The sequence below is a fragment of the Numida meleagris genome, chromosome 2 (assembly GCF_002078875.1).
Source record: "Numida meleagris isolate 19003 breed g44 Domestic line chromosome 2, NumMel1.0, whole genome shotgun sequence".
Classification (NCBI taxonomy): domain Eukaryota; kingdom Metazoa; phylum Chordata; class Aves; order Galliformes; family Numididae; genus Numida; species Numida meleagris.
In genome coordinates this window covers 70,305,022-70,318,817 of record NC_034410.1, presented here as the reverse complement: position 1 = coordinate 70,318,817, position 13,796 = coordinate 70,305,022, and the positions used below count along the sequence as shown (strand labels likewise).

Genomic DNA, 13,796 nt, shown 5'->3' with positions numbered 1-13,796 from the left:
CATTGCTTTCTATTGCATCTTGAAGTAAATATTATAAGTACTTAGTATCAATGAAGCCCGCGATACTCTTCAAGATAAAAATAAAATGCATGGAAGTGACCAGTTAAAATGGGAAAATAATGACTTGTTCAAGATCAGAAGCAAACGGCAGCTTTCTTCCTCTAGAGATCAATCTGAATATCGTTACTGGAATACAATGTTCCTGAACTTCTAATACTTGGCATTTTTGAATCCCTGTTTTGTTTTTCAGTCCATTACAAAATTGAGAGAGCCCACTGGAAAACTAGCGACTGCTTATTAACTTGATGTGTTTGGATTTGTTGTTCATTTGAGCATATTTCAAAATGTGTTTTTTTTTTTTTTTTTTTTTTAATGAGCAATAGAATACATGTTCAGTATTAAATTATCTCCCATGCCTGTGAGATACTAAAAGCTGAACATGCCTTGCCACAGCCCCATGCATGCTGCTGTCAGCATTTTCTTCCTCTTTAAAGATGTATTTTTTTCCTAAATCGCTTCCTTGGAGTGTTATCAAATCAGGAGGAATAGATGTAGCTTGTATAACTTGGGAATTCATTTTGATGAATTCCCATAAGCAGTTTTCAAAACCTCTTTTCATTTACTCTTCCAAGTGTTTACAAATTCTCTACAATTATAATTTGTTTCCCAAGCCACCAGCAATGATTCTTGTGATGTTTCTTTTTCAACTTTTCAACAGCAATATAGCTGATTTATGTTCTTTTCGGAAATCTTCCCTTTGGTACCAGTGATAGGCCAATTGTATTTTGCTAGGCAGTAATACACTGAAAATTAATAGACTTTGTTTCATATTGACATTGTAAGGATGTCAATATGAAACTCAAGGATGCAGCCGTTTTCTGTTGGAGGTTTCTTTGTTGTTTTTTGTCTGCTTTGTTGTTTTCTATTAATCTGAGTTTTCCCGGATAAATATATATTTTTGTTAACTGTTGCTTAAAGAATTCTTTAAGTACTATTAGTGAAAATACTGGTAAGACACATAAAAGGAAAATGGTTATATGTGAATGATCATTTGTGTACATCCTCCCCCATTTTCAGGGATAGAGCTATCATAATCCGCAGCATTTATTACTATTTAGCATGTGAGTAAAACTGTGCTTACTGTATTACTCTCAGAAACAGTTCAAAATTTTTAAATTGAATGATCCATTATGCATCTCTGATTATTGGCAAGCTGTGATTAAAATTCAAGTCAAATGTCATGTTTGCAAACTGCAGATAGAGTTATCCAAATAACAATTCACCAAAGGAAATTTTTAAAATTCCACCGGTTCTTTTGAAAGAGTGCATCCCATAAATTTCAGTTTGATGTTAGGATGAAAGTGTCTTTTAAAATTTCCAAACTGATTAAAAAGCATGAAGCTATCCTGAATTTAAATTATCTTGTTGTTGAGATAGTAGGAAAGTTATCTTTTACCATTTCAATATTCCTTTCAACTGCTGTTTTTATACAGGATCATTCTCCCACTCTCAACTTCAGATATTCACATGCTGCATAGCTTTACTTCTAAATTTTATTTCCAGAAGAAAGTAGAACTGTTTATCTGTTGATTCTATTAACCTTCCAATGTCACAGATGATAGTGTTTACCTTCACTTTGTCTCTGGGTTACTTGCTGCTTGTTGTTTGTTTATTTAATTATTATTATTTATTTTTTTCCCTCTTGCATTTTTTGAGAAGTTATGCCAAAGGAAAATGTGAAACTGAGTATACCATTCCTGGGCAAGCCAGTATGGTCATTCTCTGCTTTCATGGTACAAGTCCCAGTGCATTTTGAGACATGGCACTTCAATTTTTCCCTCAGCTTCAGAGGTTTCAAGCAAAATCTGGCAAAGTAATATTGATGTCACCATAGCACTGGGTCTTACTACCAGCACCCCTCTCTTTTTTTTTTTTTTGGCAAAACTTTAGAACAGGAGACCCTGGCACTCTTAAGTTTTCGGCTGCTTATTGAGAAATTGCTCTATAAGCAAGTCTCCTACCTCTACCCTAATATTTTATCATATCTTCTGTCCTTGCTGCATGCAAACAAGACTTGCAAACCCAAGATGTTGCACATGAATGTACGTTGGATATCTACTGAAGGTTTTTATTCTAGAGCACAGAAGAGTTTCTTGACTACCATTAGAAAGATTAGTACACACATGTACAAGTACAACTATTTAAGGTTAGCACTGTTTTACCACATTTAGTTGGTTGCGTTGCAATTCATTCATTACAGCCAAAACAAGTTAATCATCCAGTGTACCTTTTCCTTTGTTGTCCTTCTTATTTCCCTGTGCACGTGTGAGAATGTGCTTGTGTATGAAATTATTTGGCATTGATTGTGGCTGTGTTATACCTCTCCCCACTCATCTTCCTTTTCAGTCCCAAGGATGATCCAATGACTCTTCAGTTTGCTGCAAAATAGTAGTGCCTACAAAGCATCATTATTATCCTTTCTAGTCAGCTGGGAACTCATGAATCACCCATATTCCTCAAAATGTGGCATTTACAGTTTTCTAGTACATGCTTTTAGGTTGGTCACTTCCTCATTTCCTGGTAAGGTGAAGGTGAGGTTTTGCTTGTTGGAACTAGTATTAAATGTGAACATGTGTTGAAAACTGTTGTGTTAGCCTTCTGCTGAAAAGTGGAAAAACATCTTGGACAAGGGTAGATGAGTTACTGATCGTGAAGACATGCTCTCAGGGTTCCAGTTGTGGGTGTGTTTCACAGCTGTGTGAAACTATGGGAACTGGGAGGAAAACAGGATGGAAGACAGTGGTGGAGATCACCTGACACTGCCCTGCCTTAGTTTTATCTCATCCTGTGATGAAATACTGTACCGGGTGCGGGCGCCAGGCATCATCCCAGGGCTGTGGGGCTGCAGTGTGAGGCAAGGCTGGGGCTAGCCCATGGTGGACATAGCTGGTTCCAGACAGCTCCAGCAGCCACACTGCAGGACACGGCTGGGTCTCACAGCCATGGGTGGGCGCCTCGGGAAGAGTACATGTGTGTTCAATCATATCAAGTTGCTGTAGCCCTGGACACCCAATACAGAAGTACCTTGAAATAGTATTATGACCCTATTTTGTAAAATATGGACTGCATAGCCTTCTAGATTTTTTTTGGCAAATGACCTACTCCAGGTTCTTTGAAAAACACTTTTCTGAAACTGTTAAAGGGTATTGTACTTACTTTCAGGACAGAGGACATTGGTTTCAACACATAAGCAGCACATCTTCTACCTGACCCTGCTAGCAAAAAGCAGCTTTGAGTCCCTAAACTTCTTGTTGAAAGATGTATTCAAGGACATTTTTTTTTTTTTCAGTGCTCAGAAATAGCATTAAAATGGCATCTTAAAATACTCAGAGGATACTAGCTGCAGCATATAAATTCAGTTATGTTAAAACCTTTAACTGTAAAAAAAAATACAAATACTTCTTAAATAGGTCTTGACGGTATTGGAAATACTAAAAATGGCACAACTGTTCTTCTGACACATTCCAGAACATTCTGTGCCTAGCGTAGCTATATTCCTACAAATACACTTCTGCTCTGCTGGCCTAAAAGGGGAAAGCTTCATTTCCTATTTCCTTCCTCAAGACTTCTGTATGCATGATAATTCTGGGGAATTTTTTAATGAAAAGGCTTAGTAAGAAATACGCCTTAGAGCAGACTTAAAGAAAGATGCTGGCTGTGACAACCTGCATGAAAATGGCTGTACACAGTGCTCACATCAAGTTATTACACTGCAGACATTGCATGAGAGCTATAGATTCTCTCAGAAACAGAACTGAAGTCTGGGACCTCTGCATGTCCTAGCAAATATAATTCTCACTAGCCCCCTCAGTGCATTGGACATGCAGGGCCTGGGCCTTATGTGGGTGCAGTGGCTGCTCTGCTGCCCTGACTGAGTGCCTTCCACCTCCAGGGGCAAGCTGGGGCTGCATGGTTCCACCTGGTGTGGGCAGCCCTAGTTGTCAACTCATAGCAAACCCCAGCCTGGGGTGCTCCTGGGATGCTAGCAGGTGCCAGTCATGCTACCCTGGCTGCCCAGAGATGAAAGGAGCAAGTTTTTGATGAAAGATATGAAAATAAAGCTAAGCATGCCTAATTACATCTATAGATAGAAAACACTCGATTTCTCCTAAAAAATATGATACCTTATGAATGGAAACTGCTGAGTCATGGCCTGAACCACTGATTGAGCACCTGGAGGAAAGACCCAGTCAGCCCTGGGAGCACAGGTGAAGGCAATTCACCTGTGCGGCCAGAAGGGGTGGAGCCAGGCTCCACCCCTCTTAGGCCTCATTTAAGGGCTGACTGCCTCTGAGGAAGGGTTTCTTCCTGGAGATCCATCCTTGGTGGGAGCCTTTTCCTCCAAGTATAACATCTTCTGATCTGGGTGAGTGCTCTATTTTCCTTCCACCTTTTTTTGTAACGCTATTTCCATTGCATTAGTATTTCTGATCACTTATCATAGCCACTCTCCACACTTGTTGCTGGGCTGAAGCTGCAAAACACCGAAGCAGAGGGGAAGACAGGGATGTTTTTGTTTCTTTAAAATACAAGTTAGAGTAATAATTCTTAGCTCTTTCGCTTGTGTTAAATTCAGTATCCTGCCATGAGACTCTTGTCTTTTATGCTCAGAGAATTCTGGGCTGTTTGAACTAGAGAGCAGGTCTCAGCTTCAGAGTTTCCATCAAAAATGTAAGTTAGGTGCTCTTGGGAATGTCTGTTTTTCCTTTGTGTGAGGTTAATTAATCAATAGGTAATTCTTTGTGATGATTAACTCATTAATCTGGGAAAATAATAGAAAACTCATGAATAAGTGAGGATATTTTTTGACATAAAAAATGTAAACTTCAGTATAGCTGACTGCAGTGAATAAAAATCAGGGCATCTTCCATTTTGTTGTTAAATGTAGACATTTAACTTTCAGCAGTAGATGGTATTCTTTAAGTCTTATGAATGCAACTTTTGTTTCTTGTCTTGATGTATTCTGGCAAACTTAAGCAGTTAAGTGACATGGCTTATGTCACTCAACTGACTTTCTTTAAAACTATTTGTTCTGTTTTGAGAAGCAACATTCACTTTTCCTGGTAACAATATTTTATATGGATCTGTTTATATACTGATTTTTAAGAGTGCAGAATTAGGAGCTAATTGGAAAGAATGGACTGGGAGGGGTGGCGATCCAATGAATAATTTTTCAGTGATTTCTGTGCTTGCTTCTTTGTGTGTTGTTCCAATATGCTGACACAGTGGTGACTTGTTCACCCCCCTACAGCAATGGAAGCATCTTATTTTTACACTTCCAGGCCCCTGCTCCAGTTACTTTCTATGTTATTGAAATTTGATTAGAAACATAGGGCATACTAGCATTTCCCCTGTTGTTGTAATGGAACTGAGTGTTGATGTAAGCATACAGCACTGCCACTCATCTTACAGGCTGTCTAAGCATCTTCAGATGACTGCAGATATACTGTACAAATTGTATATATGATTTACATGTTTATGGAAACAACTATTTCTGAACACACATGCATAAAAAAATAGTTAAAGCTTAATGAGCTGTTGAGTTATGTTTTATATGCTTGCTCCACCAGTAAGCTATTCAAAAATGGTTTCCTCTCTTGCATTGACAGGAGAGGAAAGGCTGGTTCCACAGTGTCCTTGTTCTTGAGCTGTTGTCTGCAACTAGCTCTGATGCTGATGACTTGGACAGATAATTCTCAACTAGCTTCCCTGTTTATTCATAGAATCCTTAGAGTTGGAAGGCACAATTACAATTACAAAATTACAATTGTAATTTTACCTCCTAGATGACACAGTGCTACGTAGTGTATATACAACTTTGTGTACAGTGAGACTTTACAATTAAACATCTCACGTATATATGTACATTCATCGTATACTATCACTGAAGAGCAGTCCATTGTGCTAGGAAGAGATTTGCATTCATCTGTTACATATGGCTATTGTTTCAGTTCCTTTTCTGTGTTGTCAGGGGAATGAGAACTAGAAAAGGTAAGGAAGTAATGTGGTGAAAGGAAGTAAAAAGTGGTGGTGGGGATTAGAGTAAGGAAGCATGGAGTTGGCAGTCACTTTGGGGCAGGCTTTCTCTAGATGTTTGTGGCTCACACTGGTGCTACAAAAGCAAACTGTATATTTGACACTGGTTGCAATGACTCTGTAAACCATCTATCTGTATGAAAATATGGTAACAAAATTTGCTGTAGAATGCTCCAGTTGAGATATATTCTGGTTGTTTGTTTCTTCCTGATGGAATAAAATCAGACTTTTACTAAAAAAGAAAACAAAAAACCCCAAAATCTTTTGAACTGAGTTGGGAAATAGGATGTCTTCAGTTAATAGCAAAACATTTGTCAATAATATGAATGAGTTTTCTGGGAGGAGAAAGATTCCCTCAGTTAGTTTTGTACATAACATTGAAATGCATGACTATTGAGATACTTCCATGTGATCTAATGTAATCAAGAATAGCAGTCCTCTGCGATAAAACTGTAATAAAAGAATGTGGGTTTATAAAGGATGCTTAGAATCAGTGAATCAGTTCCTATGTTACTAAACATTTAAATTACAAGCATAATTGGCATTGTTACAAACTGACTTTCCAAGATCAGAAGTACCTACCAATTATCTCAGCTGACAATTTTTTGGAAAGTTCAACTCAGGAATGAGTTTTGGCTTGTGTGCCATTATTAATGGCCTTCTCCTAAATCTGTTCTTCCTTTGTTTAATGAAGGGGCATAATTTGAAGAAAATCCTAACAAAAAATCAGAATGAATGTTCTTAGAAATATTAAAGATCTTGTTTTTGCCTCCATCACTGTTAGTGATCTCTGTTAAGTAAATATAATACTGATGGTAGTAAACCTTTATATTCTCTGCTTCATATATTTTAAATACTTTAAATTTTTGGGTCAGAGTAGTGTATGGTGTTTATTCCTTTATAGAGATGTAAATTCAATAATTTTCCCTTTACTATCTTCTGTTGTTTCTAGTAAGTATGTGACACTCCTGTCTCTTTAATCTGGCTTTTTATTTTTGGCATGGTCTTCAATTTTAACTTCTACTTGCAGAATATTGGGGTGAATAATTACAGAGAGGCTTCTGTGAATGAAATAACTTTCTCTGAAATATTACAAGTTTTTTTCTTGTTAATGTTCCTCTTAATCCATTACTGGAAGAAGTAAATGTATTTGTTTATATCTGCTATATTTTGTTCCAGGATATATGAAACCTGAATCAAACATTTTCTCACTTGGGTGCTATCTTCTGTCCCCCTAAAGCATTCCTTCTCAAGGTCAGCTGTAGCTTGTTTACACTGTAGCAGACTAATGAAGTCCTGTTTCCTCTGGATATGTGCTCTACATCCTCTAGGGTTTTTTCCCTCTCTTATCTTCACTGAACCCTAGCTACTTTTCAAACCTACCACTTCTGCCACTGGACAGAAGATAAAAATGGCTTTACCCTTGTGGATCATTCTGACTTTGCGGCCAATGTCTGTTGCCAAACCACATGTGATGGCTACATTCTTTGTTTTTCCCACTACAGGGATGCATTTTCTTTTCACAAAACCCGGGGGAGTTTGATTTCTATTTGGGATCTTTATTGCTCTGTCACATTTGATTGAAATAGGCCAATGGGTAAAAATTTGCTGGGATTACACCGAGTTGGAGAAACAAAAGGCAAGAACAAGCAAGCAATCCTAGGAAACTTTGGAAAAATCTGCAGTTTATATATCTGCAGTCATCCAAAATGTTTAATAAGCAATGAAACTTCTGATATATCTCTAACAGTTTAATAGAAGACACTATTTTCCTAAACGTTGTCACATTTACTATCAGCCATATTCTAGGTTCCAGTTCAACAGCTCTTATAATTTAGTTTTGACAAATTGATATCTTGCTTATTGTTGAAGTATTTTTCTTATGACATTCTCATTAGTAAGGGCCCTCTTTTGTTACTATTTCATCACATTTTCTTCCTAAACTACCACTTTATCTTATGTACAATGATTGGCTCTGTTTTAGTGCCTTTTAAAATGAGTACTAAACATAAGCCATAGATCTTACTGGTTCGTATAAAAATGAGTATATTGTTCAGTATCGCAGAGCATGATCGAACATATTTGTGATAATTCCTGATGTGTGCAAAGACACTTCAGTGACTGTCATTTTTGTGATCACTTAACTGAAAAAATCCTTGTCTCTGCAGATGGCTTTTCCTATTTGCCTCTTAGTGATCTGACTCTAATTTCCTTTTGGAGTATAAATTGCATACAATGCAAATAAAATAAGCTGATTCATGTATAAAAATTGTATTTTAAAGCAATATTAATGTAGCATTCATATCATTCTTCATAATGAGCATTGAGCAATATTCAATTTTACTTAATACGTCATATTTTTAACCATTTGATCAAATAATGAGTTCAAATCTTAGTTTAGATTTACCATTCCTTGATATCATTTGGATAACAAAATCTTGGTAAGCAAAGTGGGCTAAAAAAGTAATAGTCTTCAAGAATTCACATAATTGCAGAGCTTTTAGTATAATAAATGTAAATTTGTGCAGTTTAAGGATAAATAGGAGCTAATATAAGGACATCTAGTTTGCTTATTCAAATTGAATGTACTGTGTGTTGCAAGAATGTTAAATTGTTGGAAAACATCATTTTGAATTACTGTAGATGTCTTATCCTTTCTTCCTTCTTGGACAGAATGTCCTCAGCATTTCTATCTTCAGCTAGACTGAGCTTCAGCACGGGTTTTGCAAATCAATATGATGGGATGTTTGTGAGTCCTTTGCTGTCATCTAAACAGTTTGTGGTGTGCAGCATGGATTACATAGGATGCTCTCCCACTTCCTCATTTTATTTACAATTCTTAAGATTTTTAATAAGATTAGTTCATTTACTTCCTTCAGTGAAATGAGATGGATTAAGGAATAGAATTGGGTATCAGCATAGCTCATGTTCATAATCAATTCTGTTATCTACCTGTGTTCATGTTGATCTCATCACTACAGTGAGGCTAGCCTTTTAGTGTTAGGTCTCTGTAAAGCAAAGATATGTTAGACCAACAAGTATGTTTTTGAAATCTTCTTGTATTGTTCTGAGAAATACATTTTCTCTCTGCCTTGGAGTATTCTGGGTTTTTATTCACAAATATGAAATAAAAAATATATTTTGTTTGGAAAATGGGTGACTGATGCCAGTGAGTATGACTTGAATATGACTTCAATAGGTCAAAAATTGAACACATCAGATACTTTCTTGAGGGGCAGCAGACTTTTCTTCTGTTCTAGTTTCTTAACATTAGCAAAGTAAAGACCAAAGTTCTTTCAGGTAGAAGTAAACAGATAACAAAATCAATCAGTACTTCTAGGATGTGTGGAATATGGCAGAAATAAAAACTGAACCAAACTTCCACTGGTACTTCAAATGCGAGACAGTTGTTTGTTTGCTTCTGAGAAAGATCAGTAACAAATCAATTTTTTTCATTTAGTTTTTTTTGATAAGAATTAAAGATGCATGTAATAATACCAGACTCCATGGTATTCATTTGAATGTTTGTAATGTAAGTATTTACACTGGGATTGCAACTATGAACTTATCAAGTGTCAGGAGGTATATTTTACCATGTATCATGCAGTACATTATTTGCACATTTTGAAAAGAAGAGGATTTATAACTTAAAAAAAAAGAAATGGAGAACTGATGTAAATGGGTTGGAAAATTCAGAATTGCACAGTGAATCTAACAGTTGAAAGCACAAAAAAGCTTCATTTATTATGATGATTTCTTAAGTATGTTTTCTTAAGTAGCCAGAGTAATGTTATGACTGGGCATGGTTATTGTTTGAACACTACTGCAAATAAATCAAACTTACAATGGGCTTCAGGTGGAAATATGACTCTCAAAAAGGTTAGTTTGCATCAATGGCATCATCTACTTGTCACTAATATCTTCAAATCAGAGGAAAAAATAAAAGCAGAAAATTGAAAAAATAGAAGATTCTGAATGTTTCTCAATGCTAGATAATTATAGCACTCTCAGTAGGAGGTCCTTGTGTTTATATCATTAAATTCTCTGTCTTCAGCTTTTTGTTTGCTGCCCTTTCTGAAACAGCAATCCTGTGTGCTGGCAAGATATAGCATACAGTACATCTCTGAAGGTCTTAAAGTAATATTCTTTCTGCTTGTCTGGTGAGAGGGACAGTCACTTCAGGGTAGGCATTGCAACATTATTGCATTTTTGGAAAGGAACACTGTCTCTAACAAGATGCCTATAGTGTGACCTTCCACTGAAACAGATCAATTCCCTTGCATACTAGCATCATAGACCATACAAGAAACTGTAATTTTCTAGGCTCCAAGAGGACTCCACTATTCACAAATTTCCACTAAGATGGAAGAAAAAGCTACAGATGGGGGATATTGGATCTGGTAATGGCTATAGGAAATGAACAGTTGTAGTTCTGCAAAAGGCCAGTTGAAAAAGTAATGCAAAAGGAAAAGCTAAGAGCTGAGGGCTTTGTTCTTTTGATTTAACTAGTCCTGGGGGTGTGTTTCTGTTTCTTAACCTTTAGGACAGAAGGGAATGACATGGGGTGTGTCAGGGGAGGGTCAGGTTGGATGTTAGGAAAAGATTCTTCACCAGAAGGCAGTGGGCATGGAACAGGCTCCAAGTGCTGGAGTTCAAGGAACATTTGGACAGTGCTCTCAGACATAAGGTTTGAATTTTGGATGGTCCTGTGTGGAGCTAGGAGTAGGACTTGATCCTCGTACATCCCTTCTGACTTGGGATATTCTCCGATTCTATGATTATCTTCACTTCTGGTTATCTCAGTGTTTCCACAGGATAAAAGTCAGTGTTGTCATGATCATTGCATCTGTGAAACAATGTCCCTGATGCGTTACAAAGGCATCAGAAAGGGTGTTCAGTTCAATTCAACATGTTTATGTACACTTTCTCTACCTTTTTTAAAGAAAGACGATAGGTGTAAGTTGTTTTTTCTCTTGAGGAGTTAAAGATTGTTACTGGCTCCAGCTCAGTCCATCTGACACATTAATGATTGAGTGGAAACTCCTTGGACTTCCTTCTAGATTTTGTGTCAGAAGATAAAGTGTCTGAAAGTTGAAGTTTTGCTTTTAAATTTATGACAAAATCCAACAAGGTTAGCTATGTTAAGGATAGTATTCTATTGCCATTTGGTATCTTTCTTAACAGATTAATTTAATTTGACTTGTGGGTTCATCCAGATCTAGATTTTGTACTCTTCCAATATTGTCTGAATGCCCCCAAAACCTGGACTAAATTTCTAACTATGATCAAATAAATTTGCTGATTCTCTGTCAATTTCCATTGCTAATACTTGTAATGATTAAATACATGGACAGGCACTGACATACGGTTAATATCTCCAGATGGGAAATCAACTGATCTGTATGATTCTGTTTATAATCTTTCAACATAGATAAATGTGCCATTCAACGGTTTTCATTGATTATTTCCTTGAATGTTTTCATGATAGAACAGTACAATTCCTCAGTCTCTCCAGAACACCTAGTTCTGTCAGATGTTTATGGAAGGTGTGGAACTTCTACGCAGTGTCATCTCCAGCTGCCTCCCAGCCCTCTTCTCCTATCCCCCTCCTAAAGGTATGGCAACAACTTGTCCATTCAAGGCCTGGAGCGCTCTGTAGCTGTATTGTGAAGAACGCGTAAAATGGACAAAAATTTTATAATCTCTGTGCTGGATGACAGGAACTAGAAGGCTAGGAAAAAATAAAAATGGAATCTTTCCTATTCTGTAGTGAGCAGTCATAGCTGGCTGCATTTTCTTTAGCATTTTTAACTTAACTCTTTTCCCTCCCTAAGCATTAGTCTCTCCAAGGTCTTTTTAACATTGCTTCTAAGCATTGATTTGAGCCAACTGTTGTGGGCAGAGGTCTCTCTCTCGTGTTCCATATAATACCATACTATATAAATATAGTTTATGGATTCTTGACTTATACTACTACAGTTCGCTGCAACTGTAATCTTCTCAGAACTGGTTACAAATTCCAGTAGCAGTATTTCTAGAGCAATAAAGTAATGATCCTTTCTACACAGTCACTTCAGTATTTAGCTGATTAAATAAAGAAAATACTGATTATGGAAATGCCTCTTGTCTTAGTCATGTTGGACTACTGCCTTCACAGTCATGAGCTCCTAGAATGCTCCTCTTGTTTTCCTGACTGCCAGTGAAAAGTTCAATTCATACAGCTGCTGCCAGTGGAGTGTTATGAACTATAAAACAAGGCATGCCAAACCCTCCTTTCTCTATTGGCTGCATACGTTGCCCTTCCTTAACATGGAGGAAAATCACTGCATAGATCACTGGCTTCCTTAGCAGCCTCTTTGGATTGCTGTCATTTGTCTTATCAGCTGATTATGAACCACTCTAAGGATCATTCAAGTGCTGTTTCAGTCTCCATGCCAAAAGCTCTTTACATGTTGTCTTTCACTCCTATGACAAATTGCTTGGGGACTTGCTGTGGTCTGTCAGATTGTTAAAGGAAGTTATATTCACTAACAGACTTGGATGCTTTACTTATTGATATACTGGTGTATACTGTATATTATTCATAGATGTACTTATAGATGTTTTTGTTTCTTGCTTTTTCCTAACAGACTAAAAAGTATCAAATGCAATTTTTGCGGATGAGAAGCGTCCCTGTGTGACCAGGCTACTTCATGGAGCACTCTTGCTCATGATGAGGTCTAATTCCAAATTGAAAAGCAAAATTACTTTCGTACTCTGCTCTCCTTTGCCTCTCTGCTTTAAGAGTTAATTGCCCCCTTGCACTTCTGCAGCTTCTTCCTTAGCTAAAAAGAATAAAAATACTTAATTACTGTATAAACTCAATTTCTTTTCTTTTTGGGTTTGACTATTTGTGAATTTCCTTTCTTGCTTGATGTATTCACTCCTTTTGTAGACAAGACTAAGGATTAACAGAATCTGAGCAGAGATTCTGATTAGGTTCCCACTTGTATTTAAATTTTTACTAGGGAGATCCTCAGGGAAAGTCACCACAGCTTGCACCCAAGATAAAGAAACAGTTGTACTTGTTTGAGAAATCTTTCCATAGAAGAAATAGGACAGTTAGGTGGAATTAATATATATATCTTTAAAGTAACAATCTGGTAAAATGTGTCCTATTTTTCTGACTTTGTTATATTTTGATTTTTAAAGGATTAGTAGTAGCCACTTCTATCATGTTATCAGCTGCCATAGGGAATGGTTCTGCTAAAAGAAGGAATATCTACTTATCTTATGGTAGCTATAGACAAATCTGTGTGCAAGTTTTCCATGCTCTTCCATTTTTCATTGAATCATAGAATTAGCTAGGTTGGAAAAGACCTACAAAATCATCCAGTCCAACCATCCACCTACCACCAATATAACCCCACTAAACCACGTCTCCCAACACAAGATCTAAATGTTTCTTGAACCTCATCCCATTGGCTTCAGAGATCCAGCCTGTCCAGATCTCTCTGTAGGGCCTCTCTACCCCCAGGCAGATTGACACTTCCTGCCAGCTTGGTGTTGTCTGCAAACTTACTGAGGGTGCTCTTGATGCCCTCATCCAAGTCATCAATAAAGATATTGAAGAGGACAGGCCCCAGCACTGACCCCTGGGGAACACCACTCGTGACCGGTTGCCAGCTGGATTTAACTCCATTCACCACCACTCTCTTTCT

The 13,796-nt window shown here is 37.2% G+C and overlaps 1 long non-coding RNA gene across 1 annotated transcript; it reads left to right on the top strand.

Annotated features, from left to right (window-relative positions):
* LOC110394701 lies at positions 4,287-13,015 on the top strand. The gene is made up of 3 exons (XR_002435808.1): positions 4,287-4,426; positions 11,585-11,711; positions 12,726-13,015. It is a non-coding gene; the product is annotated as an uncharacterized LOC110394701 (long non-coding RNA).